The sequence below is a fragment of the Meleagris gallopavo genome, chromosome 1 (genome assembly GCF_000146605.3).
Source record: "Meleagris gallopavo isolate NT-WF06-2002-E0010 breed Aviagen turkey brand Nicholas breeding stock chromosome 1, Turkey_5.1, whole genome shotgun sequence".
Lineage (NCBI taxonomy): Eukaryota > Metazoa > Chordata > Aves > Galliformes > Phasianidae > Meleagris > Meleagris gallopavo.
In genome coordinates, this window is record NC_015011.2 from 69468612 (window position 1) to 69484514 (window position 15903).

General features: G+C 36.9%; 1 protein-coding gene across 1 annotated transcript in view; it reads right to left on the reverse strand.

The window, feature by feature from the left end:
* The window catches only part of KLHL42 (kelch like family member 42), a 44638-nt gene that overhangs the window by 2375 nt on the left and 26360 nt on the right, over window positions 1-15903 (reverse strand). The window contains exons 5-9 of the transcript XR_004161172.1: window positions 14083-14180; window positions 12759-12863; window positions 8704-8770; window positions 8066-8157; window positions 716-799 (exon numbers count right to left, since the gene is read on the reverse strand). The gene's annotated coding sequence lies outside the window, so the exon portion shown is untranslated. The remainder of the gene's footprint in view (window positions 1-715; window positions 800-8065; window positions 8158-8703; window positions 8771-12758; window positions 12864-14082; window positions 14181-15903) is intronic.

The following is a 15903-nucleotide window of genomic DNA, read 5'->3' on the forward strand; positions in this document are numbered from 1 at the left end:
ACTTTTCTGAGTGGCCAACAGAAGGTATCATGACCCACAGCTCTCCTAACATTGGCATGACTGAGGAAGTAGCAAGTGTCTTGAGCTGAGGCAAACTAATTCAGCCTTGTGGCTGTTCCAGTTCATTCTTTGCCAAGACTGGGATCTGACTTAGCTGATAATATTAGTGTTTGGCATAAAGCCAGCTATGCCATCCCCTTCTGAAAGGTTCCAAAGCTGCAATTCAAATTTTATTTGGCCGAGTTGCTGTCCTCCTGCTTTGGTAGGCCAGACATCTTTTTTAGATATTAAATTTTACATGCATGTTTTAAATAAATAGCTTATATTTTAGGAGCACTTAGCCATAAGTATATAAACTGCTCTGAGGTTTACCCCATTGGAATTAGAATGAACCTAATTCATAATTCAGACATCAGGCTAGAAACAGTTCAGCTTCGCTCCATGGACCTATAACTTGATGTCTGAACTGCCCACGAGACGCCCTCTAATCCCAATAGCTGTAACCTAACCTCAGAGTGGTTTCTAAACTTACTAAATAAATACACTTTTTAAAGAGGAATGCACCATATTTATTAAGGTTTTTTCTCCATTCAGGCAGACTATCATTTTAGAACAGTTCTTGTGGGAGACTGTGGAGTGATGCTACACTCAAGAGAAATTAAACAGCAAGCTTTATTCTTTTTTTCTTTTTTAAGGAAAAATCCAGCCTACTTACCTAAACATAGAATATACCTGAAGATATAAATCCTTTCACTGCAGAGCATTACCTCCCATAGGCACTTATTCATTCAAAGCGTTCCTGTATGGGTAACCACAGTAAAATCAGTGTGATGTCCACTGAATAATGAGCCCAAGCTGCCTCCTCTTTATTCATTCTTCAGTTAACACTTTTTCTTATGATCACATGCAGTACTCAGGTAAGTAAAAAATTATCTTCCAAGTTAAAAAGGAATGGGTGCATTTCATTTTTCACTGAAGTGTGAATTCAACTTTCATTCCCACTTTGTATCAGAATATTGTTAATTACCAAGAACTATGTTATAAGCATCAGTGCAAGAGGACAGAAAAGCTGAATTTACAAAGTAGTGCTTTTGCAAGTGGAAGAATATAGTAATAGCATGAAAGCCTCGCTGTCTGAACAGATCACGGTTTTCAGATTTGATCTTCATTGATAATTTTTCAACTTCACTCTACACTTCATATACTGGAAAAGGGTTGTGCAGCAGAGACTTTTCTGAATGCCTTAATACCATAAACTGTATCTGGTCAGTCTGACTGCTCTCCATGTGTGCCTGGCTTCACAGCAAATAAATGCCAGAAACAGCATTTCAACAGGATTTCCAGTTCAGAAGCCACAAGAATGCTCTTTCTCATGGTATGGCACCATGCAATAAAATGGTGTCATCTGGAAAATTACAGTCTTGGAAACAAATGTTTTTCCTTCTTCACTGATTTAAACCATCTAAAAATAGATGGGTTGTCACATAGCTTATATATTTGTCAGGGGAGCCCCTCATTTCTTCCTGTGACTGTACAAGAAATATACTCCATAACAAGATAGACAGATCTTCCTAGGGAATCCCCTAAGAATATCTTTTTTCTTCAGTTGTGCTAACTTCTCAGAGATATAACCTGAAAGCAATTCATCAAAGGTTGAGAATATGTCTATGGCCACTCCAAGCAGTAATTTCAGGGAGTATTTGTATAATACAAATTCAGTGGGAGAAGGAAGTGTCATGGACTAAAATTTTCTTTGGTTCATCTTTCTGTTTTCTTAAGACTTCCTAAAATTGAGTCTGTATAAACACAGACTGTCACATCAGTAAGACTGAGAGAAACATCCTCTAATCCATCTGCCTAATCCGCACATTTGAGATAGTCTTGACTTATATTTATCTCTTCAAAATCAGGAAAACTTCACAAGTGAGAAGTCATAGAAGTATTTCACTTAAGAAATCAAGGCTTTTCAATGTTCATCACAGCAAGAAAAAATCATTTGTTTTTTGACTAAGATAAAAGTTCAGAATTATTAGAATGGATTATTTATTCCTTATTATTTAAAGATAGTCACCAAAGCATCAAGCCTACCAGTATGTTCTTCTCTATCCATTATTTCTGACTTCTCCCCTCAATTCTCTCATAATAACAGTTTCTCAAAATTTTGCAATCATTTGAAGCCAGCATAAGCACAGATATTTTTGAAGGTCTTATCATCTGTTCTACCTAAACCAACTAGTCATAGACAAGAGGCAGTTTCCACCTACTTTGCAAATTATAGAATCTCAGAACAAAAGTATAATTCTCATTATAGTATTTTATTCCTTTTTTTTTTTTTTTTTTGCACACTCAGCAAAAGGCTTGAAACATGAACTATCCCATTACAAGTCTAGGTCATTATTGGCAGAATTCATGCTTTCACTAAACAGTTTGAGGGTTCAGGCCAAAATGATGATCAGAATATGCACAGACACAGAAGCTGTGGCAGTTACCTGAATAATACATTTGCAACTTTATATATGATCTAATTCACAATAAGCATCAGAGATTTCTGGTAAGCAAAATAAGCAATAAATTGCAGTGCCTGAATCCATCTTTGCAGATTACAGTGACTCACTTCTGAGAAACATTGTTGATGCAGAAAAGAACATGCTTACAGGTATGAAGTAGAACATCAATTATCATGACTGGCATGCTAAATTTCTTTTCATATAATGGAAGGGTATTATAACAATTAAAAATAGTGTACATGAATTAAGAACTGAATTGTTTTTCTTCTGGTGACAAACCTGCTATTATTTCTTTCTGCCCTACCTAGTAGATGTATGCACGCAAAACACCAGTACACTTTATAAAACCTCTTCTCTTAGAAAAACAAAATTTTCCTGCTGGCTTCCAGCTTTCTGATAGCAGTTTGATACAAATTTGTAATAATAAACCCCACAAATTGCCCTATACATTCTAGAACAAAAAGATATATTAAAAAGTAATTTTTCTAAGTAGAAAAACCTGCCCTTCCTCAAAGAAAAAATTCTTTGCCATGCTCCAGTAATTTGCATCTCCTGGGCTGAAAATACCCCTGTTAGGCACACATTTAAAAAAAAATTGCATGCTAGCTCTCGTCTATATACTTTCGTTCACAAAATCAGCCAGGACAGCCATATGACATTCTCTCACATGAAATGCACATGTGAGCCATAAGCCTGCTAGAAATTCCCATAACCACACTTCACTTGTCATATTTCTTGGCTTCAGTCTTACACTGATGGAGTTTTATCTTTAGATCCTCACTAGGAAAAAAAGGCATCTTACATATTACATTCAGGCATTTGGTCTCTCACATTAACAGCAGCCATGTTTCAACCATATGTCTTTATTTTTCTTCATCTTTTCTTATATTTTCTGAAAGGTTATCTAGCAGTTTTGAGCAATTGATGTGTCCTTCTATTGTGGGTGACAGCATATCAACAGCTGACAACAATTACAACACAGGAAAAAGTACCTTAAATCTTGTATGGAAAGAAGAATCTGATGATCAGATTTATAAAAGTAATTAAGCACCTGAACAAGGAGGTAGAGATCTACTAGGGTTTTTAAATGACTAGATTTTTAATCTTCTAAAAACCTTTAGAAATCTAACCCCTTTCAATATATGTAAGATACAATTAAGCAAGTCTAAATGTTGTGTTACATTTTGTGAATATTCATTCTAAAATTCTTGGCAGTTTGCTTTTTAGCTGACTGTTCCTTCTCTGCAGGCCATCAGTAATTGTGCCTTGGGGGATACCCACTCATCTGGGAAAGACTGAGGACAACGATGGAATGAGTAAAAGCTGTGTTGCTATAAGCTTGTGAAGGTCAAATTTCTTTCACCATGACTTCCCACTCTCCCAAGCCAAAACTCAAGAGTGCTTGTGAGAGGATAACACTATTTGCAAAAGCAACAGACTGAGCTATTTTCATCGCAAGAAGGAAACATCTGCAGTGGAATAATTATATCAAGTTGTGTAAGTCAGAACCAAAGAAGTTGTGTGTCCAGGTGGACCTCAAAGTGAGTGGAATAACTTTGTGAGGGGTTCTTCCATGAACACTAAAACTTGGATTGAGTTGGGACTCAGAGTATGAAAATATGTCAAATGTAGATGAGTATATAGTGCCAGTCATAGAGCGATACTGTGCTAACTGGCATCTATGACTATTCCTTTGAGCAGCCACGCACACCACATTTCTCCCAGCTGTACAATGTTATGAAAGAAAGTTCATGGGGGAGGGGAGGGGTCCTGAGTTAAGGAAAGGGTATATAAGATTTGGTTTAGGATCAGGAAGGGAGTTCCTGGACACTTCTTAGATGGACACTTCTCCATCTAAGTGTCTAAGCACTAAATTATTCATATAAACCCGTGTCTCCGAAGTCCACATTAATCAGTGCAATTCCCAGAGAATGTATGAATCGTCACTTCATTTCCTAGTACAGGTTACATTAATAATCATAACCATACTGACCATGCTCAAACAGTGACCATTTCTTGAGAAAAACATATACCAAAAATGTATTTTAATTAGTTTTTGTTTTCTCCTTCCTCACAAGAATGACAATATTTTTATTTGGAATTTTATAGAAACCAAGTGTTCACAGCAAAAGTCTTGCTAACTCAAAAAATGCTGGACTCTTTGAAAGCAAGATGGAGTCTGTACAAGAAACTCAGAAACCATCAGAAATAACTATGGTTCGACATAATTTTGTTTTTAATGTAGGCATTGTTGTTCGATATGTCAGTGCTTGCTATCAAATTGAAGATTGAATATATATTCAGCCCATGTCCACACACGTCCTGCCAGTGTGGAAAACCATGTACTCTAGAAATAGCAGAAGGAAAGAGCATTAGGAAGCAGGAAGAATCCTGGACCAAAATAAATGTTTTGCTCATTAGGTTGCATTTTTGTCTCCATTACCAACAAATGGAAACAGCAAAATATACAGCTTGTTATAACAATTTTAAACTTTCTGCATAATGATATTACCTTGAAGAGAATTATGCTAGTGAAGACATGACTGATACTTTCAGAGCATTTTCAGAAATCTAGAAATATGTTTAACCAATTTATGTGAGTGACAGCAGTGAAGATTTTAATGTAATAGTTTAATATCAGTGAGAACATAAGTCCCTAAGGATCACATTCAGACAGTCTACAACCTACTTAAGTCCCTATTCTTACCTGGTGAAGAAAGCCAAGGATTTCTGAAGACCTCTAAAGTAAGTTCAAGAGGACTGAAGTAAGCTGAGGTTGGAGATATTGCAAACCAGCCAATGGAAAATGCCAGGCAGAGGCACTCATGGGATATTTAGTCTGTCTGATTGTGGCCTTAGTGTGTAAGCATACTGACCTTTAGCTTCTATGCATGTTTCTGTCATCTGTCAGTGCTAGACAGAAGTCTTATTTCAAGCAGCAGGGAGCTCTGTTTTAGAGATACAGTTCTAAAGTTCTAGCCCCATTCTTTCAGGTGTCTGGGATGTCAAGTTCTTTGTCACAGTTACTTTAATCATTTTTGAAATTTGCAAATCAATGTGCATTCACACATACAGCTTAATTAACCTCTTGTATGTTTTATGAATATTTTCAATAGGTGCTTTTAAAATTAAGCCTTCTTGTGCAAATATGACTTCAGAAGTAAAGCTTCCTATTTTATTATATTGGCCCATAGCATCCGAGGTGGATGTTGATGGACATACAGTAGAGATTGAATCTTCTCACCAATATTCTGCTACTTTTTTTGCCATGTGACAGATGGCAGCAGAGAGGCTGTTTGACAAAAAGCATGACATGGAAGTGCGTATGCAGCAAAGATAAGGAATTGAATTCCCCTAAATGGAAGAATTCATCAATGCTTGCTGAATGTTTGTGAAGACCAAGCCGTGGATGTCAGTACAGTGAGGCAGGAGTTGGTGTATTTCAGCAGTGGTGAAAGCAACAGTGGGCCAATTTCACTGATGCAGATTCTAACAAGCACATCATGCAAGCTCTTGTTCATCACTGGTAAACAACAGTTAATAGTGGAAACTATATTGAAAAAACTATATATTGAAACTATATTGAAAAGTAATGTTTTGCAGCTGGGAATTAGCTCTACCAAATAGCTTTATTGTGATCTTTGTGTTTATTGTGGTTTCCATGGAAATAAATTGGAGGCATTACTTTTGGAACAAAAGACTTCAATGCTTTCAATGCCCATCTGGATTAAGATCTTTGAGACAAAACAGACCAATCAGGAAGATTTTTAAAAGCAAAAAGCATAAAATGGAAACAAAATTTACACTGCTGGAAAACAAGACAATTCTCTTAAGAACTGCTGTGGAGACAATCATTGTTGGTCTCAGAACTCATCTGGCGAGTCTTCAAGACGCGAAAGAGATTCAAAATCTGGTAAAGTGACTCCTCATCCTGCATTCCCCAACAAAATGCCCCCCTGAATTCAGAGAACTTTTCCAAAGGAAGTAGCAAAGGAAAAGAATCTTTGCCAGAGGTTACACAGGGAATTTGCAGCAAAGCCAGGAACAGAATCTTGCTTGCTAAGGAGTTAGGCACAGGTCTTATCCATTAGACCACAGTAATCTCCGTATTTAGTTAGATCAAGAGCAAAAGTAGTCAAATAATATCCGTCTTCTAACTTTACTGAATGCCCTGAGATTTCCAGATGAAAAGTATGACATGTGCTCAAAACATTACTAGTCGTCATTTTCAGACATGAAATTATGCAGGTTTCTACCACAGCTGAAGCTTAAAAACACAGTACTCCATTGTTACTGCTACATTCTAATTTACGAAGTTTTATCCATAACTTCTCACAAAGTTTTAGTGTTAATTAGAACTCCTCTTTTCTTCAACTGCCACAGATATGTAATGGAAACCAGAAGCCATAATCTGACTACTTAAGGCCTTCCTTATTCTAATGATCTCTACTGGCTTATGTCAGTACATGTAATTTAGAGTTGACCAATAGTCAATATTAGACAGAGGGATTTAGTCGGGATTTAAGACTGTGTGAACATGATTTCAAGCAATGATCTGAAAGAAAATGTTAAAAAATATGTCTCCTGCTGTGGTGAAGATAGCTACTGAGCCCTGAAAAAATGACATCACTTTGAAACACAACTAAGACAGTGACAGCAATAAAAAGAGGTTAAAAAGAGTTAAGTTCTTCCAAACCTGTATGTAACTTTAAACCAAATATTAACAGAAAAAACCTGGCATTGAATTTGGCGCTTAGCTCTAGTTAATGAGGAGTTCAGATTTCCATTCTAACCCTCTTTTTCTATTGCTTGTAATTTTCTCAAATAAACTCCATTTTAGGCTGAAATTTTCCATGCTTGAGATTTTTTTTTTAAAGTTTATATAAAATTGGTTAAGCAGTTTATTTATGTTAGCATTGAAAATAAAAAAAGCCACACACACACACAAAAATTCAGTGTATGTTCTCATCAGACATTTTCTGCTCAATGAATTCAAAATCAGCCACAGTAAAGAATTCCAAATTTTGTTTGTATATATCACTGATTTCAATGATTTTAGAAAAATAAACAAAACAAAATAAAAACCACAAGCCAAATATGGACATCAAAAAATTTAGTGTTATAAGTTTTAAATTTCACCTTCAGGATGCAACTTTAATACTTTATGTCTTTGAAGATGCAGTTTGAAAATTTATAAATATTTGGAATGGAATAATCAACGTTAGCATTATAGTATTCGTAGGATGCATTCATACAGCGCTAAAAAGCATTTTAAGTTGCATCTGTTGCCATAACATGCCTTATATCCTGCCTTTATGGCTATATCATGGATTGCACATTTTTTTCAACCAGTTTGCTTAAACTTATCTGAGAGTGCATCAATTAGCCTTGTTGACCTACACAACTGGATTTCCACTTGTAGGGGCTGTGCATCATTCTGTGAGCCATCTTCTAAGCCCATGAATCTACTTCCAATTATATTAAAGTCACTGATTTCAATGGAAAAAAAGAAAAAAAGATATTGCTCATTAATGGAAATTCTCCATAGCTCTACTCACAGAAGCAGCAAGTCTTCCCATATGTCAATAATTTCTCCTTTGGTGACAAATTGTAAGCAAAGTTAATGTGCATACAGCTCAGTGTGGTCTTGCTGGGAGAAAAAAGATAAGTTATTATTTGATAACATATTCATCAAAGTACCTAAACATATGCATAATTATATATATATATGTGAGTATATATATATATGTACTTATACATAAGATATAAATATACTTGCAATATATGTAAGTAAAACGGCTAATGTAACCCATTTGAAGATGATTTTTCCTCACTGAAATGAGGAAAAGGATGCCAAAATGTAGTTTAGCAGAGATTTTTGTGCTGTAAACACAAGACAGTAGCTATGCAAAGCACTTCAAATATGTGTGACATTTCCTAATGTGAACAAACAACCAAAGCAAGATAAATCAATTTCCCCACTGGAAATGTGCAATATCCTTTGTTTTATTCACTACTAACAATTTTGTTATTAATGGCTGGGAATGTTCAGCATGCTTTTGAAGAATATATTTTAATCCCTCTGATGAACATTATACATGGACTAAATAGTTTATTTCCACCGAGAAATCTTGTTAGTTATGAAAAAAAAAAAAAGAAAGAAACAAGAGGGGGGAAAAAAGAGGTCATTACTTACAACTTTGTGCAGTCAGGAAGAGTTCACTTCCTTTGTGTTGTACCTTTTTAATGCGAGCATTTCATTTCTGGGGAAAAAAATCACATTATTATCATAAATGAAAAAAATGTATTCAATTGTAGACTAGCCTAAATGAAGCCTTCCCTTTCATTCATTTGTGAAGTGATTAAAACCTCATTTTATCAGTGTGAATATTGAACCAAAACATAACACTGGACAGAATTGACAGAGTTACTGGGTCACAGTTGCAGAGTGAATCAATGAAAGTACTTTTGCTGTATAAAACACAACCTTGGTGCTAGTTCAGCAAAATAATTAAGCACGTATGTAGTATACACACAGACATTTTTGCTCAACTCTTCTAATCATTCTGTTGTTTTTAACTAGGAGTCTTATTACAGTACATCTTTGGGCAGTTTGGATGAAAGCTACAGGGGAATGGTACTTGCTGTCTTTTGGTAACCTGCTTTTACAGTACTAGTAAATAAGTGATGTTTGGCAAGATGTGATGTGAGGGAAATATATTAAAACATAAAAAGTTCCTAGTAAAAAAAAAATCCATATCAACATATTTTGCTGCCTTTGGAGAAAAAAAGGAAGCAAGAGCAGGCAGACAGTCTGAACCACAGACTCCCCTCAGTCTCTGAAGCCCACAGACGCACACTCAGTGCAAATATATGATCTTATATACAGACACACAGATACTCCTCTGCTTTTCCTTGCTGCCATACTTACTCAGAGAGGCTGTATGTAGGCTTTACATAGTAAATATGGGCACTATAACATTTCTTGGCACACACAATATTGAACATTGGCACAGAAAAAGATGAGGATGTGCAACATTATTCCTGAAGCAAGCAGTGAGTAATACATGAAGAAAAAGAAAGAAAGAAACAAACAAACAAAAAAAGCAACAAAACAACCATTATATTCTCTTTATGTTAATACTACTTGACACTTCCAATGGGTTCTTAAATCCAGGAAACCAAAACTTTCTCCAAACACAATGAAAACTTCAAGACACTCACATTTTCCCGATAAACACCATCCGTTCCTCTGCACAAACAGGAAATTTGAGGAGTATGGTAGAGTAATCAGTTTCCCTCTCAGTGCAAGCAAGCTAATGGCAGGGCTGGAAATAGGGTATAGGATATTTCATATTCAATCTCATGCCTAGATGGTCTCCAATGACTGCCTAAATGCAGGTTTGAATTATTGCAGTGCACAACAGTTGCCTACTGACAGGCACAAGGTGCACCCAAGCAGCAGGTGATAAGTACACCATGGGCAGCAGCAGTAAGTGCAGTGAGTAGGAGGGTAGAGGAATTTTGCCAATAGATTGGCCAATTCCTGAACCACAAAGCTTCCTTTCCTCTCCAGTTCATCCTATCCTATGCCAGCCTCTAGCATGGGCTGAATGGTTGGAGGAAACACCTCTTAAGAGGCTGGAGGAAGCCCAAAGCAACAGGGAGAGAGATTGGGAAGGACAGCATCCCATATGCAGAGACAATTCTGTTCAACTCTGCCACACCTAAACTGCATTACTGGGTACATACTGGACAGTAAGCTGTAAAGAGCAGACTGTACTCTGTTCCCCCTCCACACACTCTAGAAACACCACCTTCTGTTCACCACTTTTCTTCTTGACCTTGGTATCAGGGAAGGTCATGGAGTAGATAATCTTGAATGTAATCATGTGGCATGTGTGGGACAGCAAGGGGATCAGACCAAGCCAGTATGGGTTCATGAAAGGCATGTTCTGCTTCATCAACCTCCTTCTATGACGAGGTAACCAAACTAGTGGATGAGGAAAAGGCTGTGGATTTAGTCTACCTAGGCTTTAGCAAAACCTTTGACTGTCTCCCACAGTATTCTCCTGGAGAAACTGGCAGCTCGTGGCTTCGACAGGTGTACTCTTCATGGATGGTTAGGTCCGGAGAGTGGTGGTAAATGGAGTTAAATCCAGCTGACAGTCCCCTAGTGGTGCTCCAGGGGTAAGTATATTAATATAAGGCTTTAACCTTCTAGTCATAGCATGGCATATAAGTATATATAGCCCTGTGCAATATCTTTATTTATGATCTGGATTAGGGGACTGAGTGCAACCTCAGTAAGTTTGCAGACGACACTAAGTTGTGAGGAAGTATCAATATGCTTGAGGATATGAAGGATCTACAGCGGGATCTGGATAGGCTAGATCAATGGGCTGAGGCCAGTTGTACGAGTTTCAACAGAACAAGAAATAGTGTAGCCAGCAGGACTAGGGAGGTGATAATTCTTTAGTTGACAGTGGTAAGACTGCACCCCAAGTACTGAGTTCAGTTTAGGTCCCCTCACTACAAGAAAGACATTAAGGCCCTGGAGCATGCCCAAAGAAGGGCAGTGATGCTGGTGAAGGGTCACTGCCACACAATTCCTGTGGTAGTTCCACAAGAACTAGGATTAATACCCACCCTTGGTCTGATATCTGTCCTACTTTAAAGGATTACGTTTATGTTTCAGGGTAAGGCAGGTCATAATTTAGGTATTGAGACAACAGTTCTCTTATACAATATATTTGATGTTATGAAGTGATTTTACACCTGTGGGCTTATATAGTACTTAAAAACTGAATAAATTAGATATCATCTAAAGATCTAAAAAAGATAAAAAAGAAGTACACGAATATCAGACTTTATAAATGGATAGTTTGTTAAAGTTAATATGTTTGTAGAGCTGTAGAGCTATAGGCTAAGTCTGCAGGGCCAGAACTAAGATACTGCATTCTGATCAAAGCTGAGGGGTCAGCATAGGCCACATCAGAGTGTTACCACCTGAGGTCCAAGAAAAATAAAGGCAAATTCTGCTATTTTGGGATCCCCACTGAAGTCAGTTCTCCAATGCAATCAGATGCAGATTAAGCTCATAGGAGCCCTGTCACTGGGATGGGACTATGACTACTCAGACTCACACACAAGAATGCCTATTTTAAGTTAATGTTGGTTTTAATTTGTTTAAGGATGGAAATCCATAGTGTCAAAGAGTGCTCCAGTGTCCCTTGGTGGAACAGGTGGTTAACTCCATATTACAAGAAGTCTGCTTGGGGACTTGAGGTCAAAAGGGCTCCTAAAAGGATTTTGAATTTTTCTCGTAAATGCTGAATGTTTAAATTATGATTAAGTCATGTTTACCCATTAATTGTGCAGTAAATAAAGCTGTGGCTTTAACCTTCTAGTCATAGCATGGCAGTGTTAATTAGGACTGAGGGACTGGCAGCCTGCCAAAGCTATGCTGTATGGGAGGTTGAGGGGTACAATTTTGTTATCAGTTAAGTTGACATGTGCTGAGCGTTATGTGGTCATACTGCATACTCAACAGATCTAGCACTAGCTCTCCCAGTTATGAAAGGGCTTCTGTTCAAAATATTTGGCTCTCAGTCAAAGTCTCCTAGTTTGAAGATCAAGAGTTTTTTGTTTTTTTTTTCCCCCCTTCTCATTTCTATTAGTTTTTATAGATCCACTTTCCCCTTTGGGAGGAGGGAAGGGGGGTTGCACAGGGAGAAACAGAATGACTCATATAACAACAGTGCATGAACCAAGGCTGTGGGGAGAGGGAAAAGAAAGAGTACAAAGATTTGACTTGCAGTTCTGTATCTATTTGCCCTTTTCCCACTACTTCTAACCTCAGTCATTTAACAATATTTGCAGCTGAGTCCTAAGATGAGCCTTGAAACTTTCCCAGAAGTTGAACATACTTAGATTCAGAAATTTGTACATGAATCAATTACCCAAGCCATCTCCTTCTAGGGTCCCAAGATGTTCCTTGGATTTTGTTTGGAAATACATTATAGAGACACTGAAAGGGCAGATAATCAGGAAGTGTGGGGAGGACAAAGGTGAGAAAAACAAAGTTCATAGAATCATACCTGAAAAAATGCCTTCTAGACAGAAGAGAGAAATCTGAAGATTCTTGTGCAAACTCAGTTTACAGTTATATTTTAAATTTCTGTCACTCATGCTTGCAACTTTTCTTTACATCTCCTTTCACACAGCACAGCATTTTTCTTGTGAACTTACCAGCATACTAATGCATAACAATCCTGATATCTGTTAAGAGTATCAAGGCAGTTATCTTATTTTTGTTCTACAAATCAGATCACAAACTCCAAATTCAAGGAAATTCTGAAAGAAAAGGGAAAAAAAGGAATATAAATTAATATATGTATATATATATATAAATATAAATTAATATAAATTTTATTTATATAATAAAGTGTTTGAGGAAATATAATCTGGTGTTAAGAAGTGGCTTTATCTTGAAATAGTTAAATATTTCCTCGGTGATGCAATTTTTCTAGAAGCAGTAATACTCGAGATAGTACAGTCCTGCAAACACAGGTCTAGTCTCAGGAAATACAAATTCGGTTTTCTTTCCTGATTCATTTTGTGACTTTCTGCCTGTTGTCCTCATTCTCAATATTGTCACAGAATCACAGAATGTCAGGGATTGGAAAGGACCTGAAAAATCACCTAGTCCAAACCCCCTACCAGAGTGGGAACACCTGGATTAGGTCACACAGGAACGCCTCCAGGCAACTTTTGAGTGTCTCCAGAGAAGGAGACCCCACAACATTTCTGTGCAGTCTGTTCCAGTGTTCTGTTACCCTCACCACGAAGAAGTTTTTTCTCATATTTGTGCGGAAACCTCCTATGTTTCAGCTTGCACCCATTGCCCCTTGTCCTATCATTGGATGTCACTGAGAAAAGCCTGGCTCCATCCTCCTGACACTCACCCTTTACGTATTTATAAACATTAATGTGGCCATCTCTTAGCCTCCTCTTCTCCAAGCTAAAGACCCAGCTCCCTCAGCCTTCCCTCATAAGGGAGACGCTCCGCTCCCTTAATCATCTTTGTGGCTCTGTGCTGGAGTCTCTCAAGAAGTTCCCTGTCCTTCTTGAACTGAGGGGTCCAGAACTGGACACAATATTCCAAACATGGTCTCAACAGGGTAGAGTGGAAGGGGAGGAGAACCTCTCTCAGCCTACTAACCACCCCTCTTCCAGTACAACCTAGGATGCCATTGACCTTCTTGGTCAGGAGACTTACCTATTGGAGAGCAGCACAGGGGAAAGGGACTTGGGGGTACTGGTGGACAGCAGGATGACCGCAAACTAGCACTGTGCCCCTAACCTACTGTTACAAATATTGTAAAATATTTTTTACAATAACTATCAATATGACCTGTATTTATTGAAGCACAGATTATCTCTTCTTATCTAGTTCGTAGAATATGCAAGCTATGAAAACATTAAATCCAACTGTCTGTTTTTCCATAAATACATAATTTCTGTCAGAAAAAAAAAACAAAACAACAAAACTAATAGCTCATCTGTTCCGTACTTATGTGAAAGAGATTTTCTTTCTTGTTCCTCCAAAGGCAGATTACCACTATATCCATGCTGTTTGCAAAGTAATGAATGGGAGTCTATCTTGATGACCTTAAAGAAAGAAACAAAAAATGTGTATAACTTGTTGTAGAATAAAAACCGTCATGTTTCTTATAACAGGTTTCTATCCAAGCTGATTCTGCAAAAAAACCTACAGAATTCACATAAGAATGCTCATTGTGCCATTCAGATGAGAACATCTGCATTAGGGATGTGGTAATATCAACAGTAGAAAAACACGAACACCTTGTGAATTCATTCAAAGTTCAAATCAACAAAATGGGCATTAAACATCTTCCCTGGTCGAGCAACAAGGCTATTGACATAGGTTAAATCAGAACAGAATGTTCTCCAGTCTGTGTGTCTGTTCTTAATCCACTCAGTCCTGTTTGCCTGGAAACTGCAAACTGAATATTTTTTAATTTATTGCTTTTTTTAATCAGCCGTAATAGGGATATTTTGGTCTCTTTCAAGATAAAGCATGAAATCAGCAACAATCTGTCTTTTTATTGTTTATCTGTCAAGGATAACACTTTTGCAGGACAAATTCCATGGACTACTTCTCAAACTACCATAGGATCTATGCAAAGAATGAAAATCAATTTCTCATTCCCCAAATGCATCTCCATACATGACTTCATTAAATTAAAAGGCTTGAGGTGAAAGGCCTCTTTTACTTCATCTGAGTACAACTCTCATTACTTGAAAGAGATGTTCTGAAATATCTCATGTTTACATGCAATTACACATGAGAGCTGTAGACACTACTTTAATTGGCCCCAGGACCTTGCTTTGAAATGTTGACTCACAAAGAGTATTTTGTTGAGCCAACCGTGCCATAAAAATATTAAGTGTGGCTTAAAACAGTAAAGGTTTTATTATCCTGTTTCACTGTCATGAAACATTGCATTAAATTGTACTGTTAAGGGATTAATGCCTTATTTGCTTTATGCCATGCTGCATTTGTGGTTATGAAAATTATTAAATGCCGTGTTATCAACACCAGTTTTAATGAAGATATTGGAAAAGCAGTCAAACACAAATATATTTTAATCCATAGTATTAATCCAATTGCCTTTCCTCAGGAGGTTTTTTACTGTTCCTTGATGATCATGTAGCATCGTTATTTTGTGGGCACAGCCAAGAAAGTTAAATGTGAGAGAGTGAAAACAGGGAAGCAAAAAACTGAGCAGATCTGTTGCAAGCCTAAAACTCTCCCACTTCCCATACAGAAGAACAGAATATGTCCACATGAACATAGACAACAAATAGCATGATATGTCATTTGCACAGAAAAAAAATAAATTCTAAAACATGGAAAGCATTCCAGATTTTTGTTTTCCTTGTTTTAAACACACTACAAGATTGAAAACTATTCACAGTTCTGCAAAATAATGATGAATTCTTACTTACTTAATTCTTCTTAAAAGGATGTTGCTTTTAAGTAAAACTAAATTCAATTTCTTCGCTTTTAGGCAAACAGCTTATTCACAGAACAATGCAGTTCTGGCAAGGCTAAAACCAACTCATAAGCTTGTGTGAATTTCACTAATATTTTTGACTAAAAAAGATAAAAATCTTGGAAAGTTGAAATGACACTAAGTGAAACATTTCAAACTTTTATTTCAAAATAATGTTTTTTTATGTTTAGGCAGAATTTGGTAAAGAGAAGTTAAAAGTTAAACATCTCAGGCAGATCAGAAACTCGATTATTTTTCAGTATCACAATAAACTGAGAAATCCATTGCTTATATAGCTTATCACTTTTTATTTT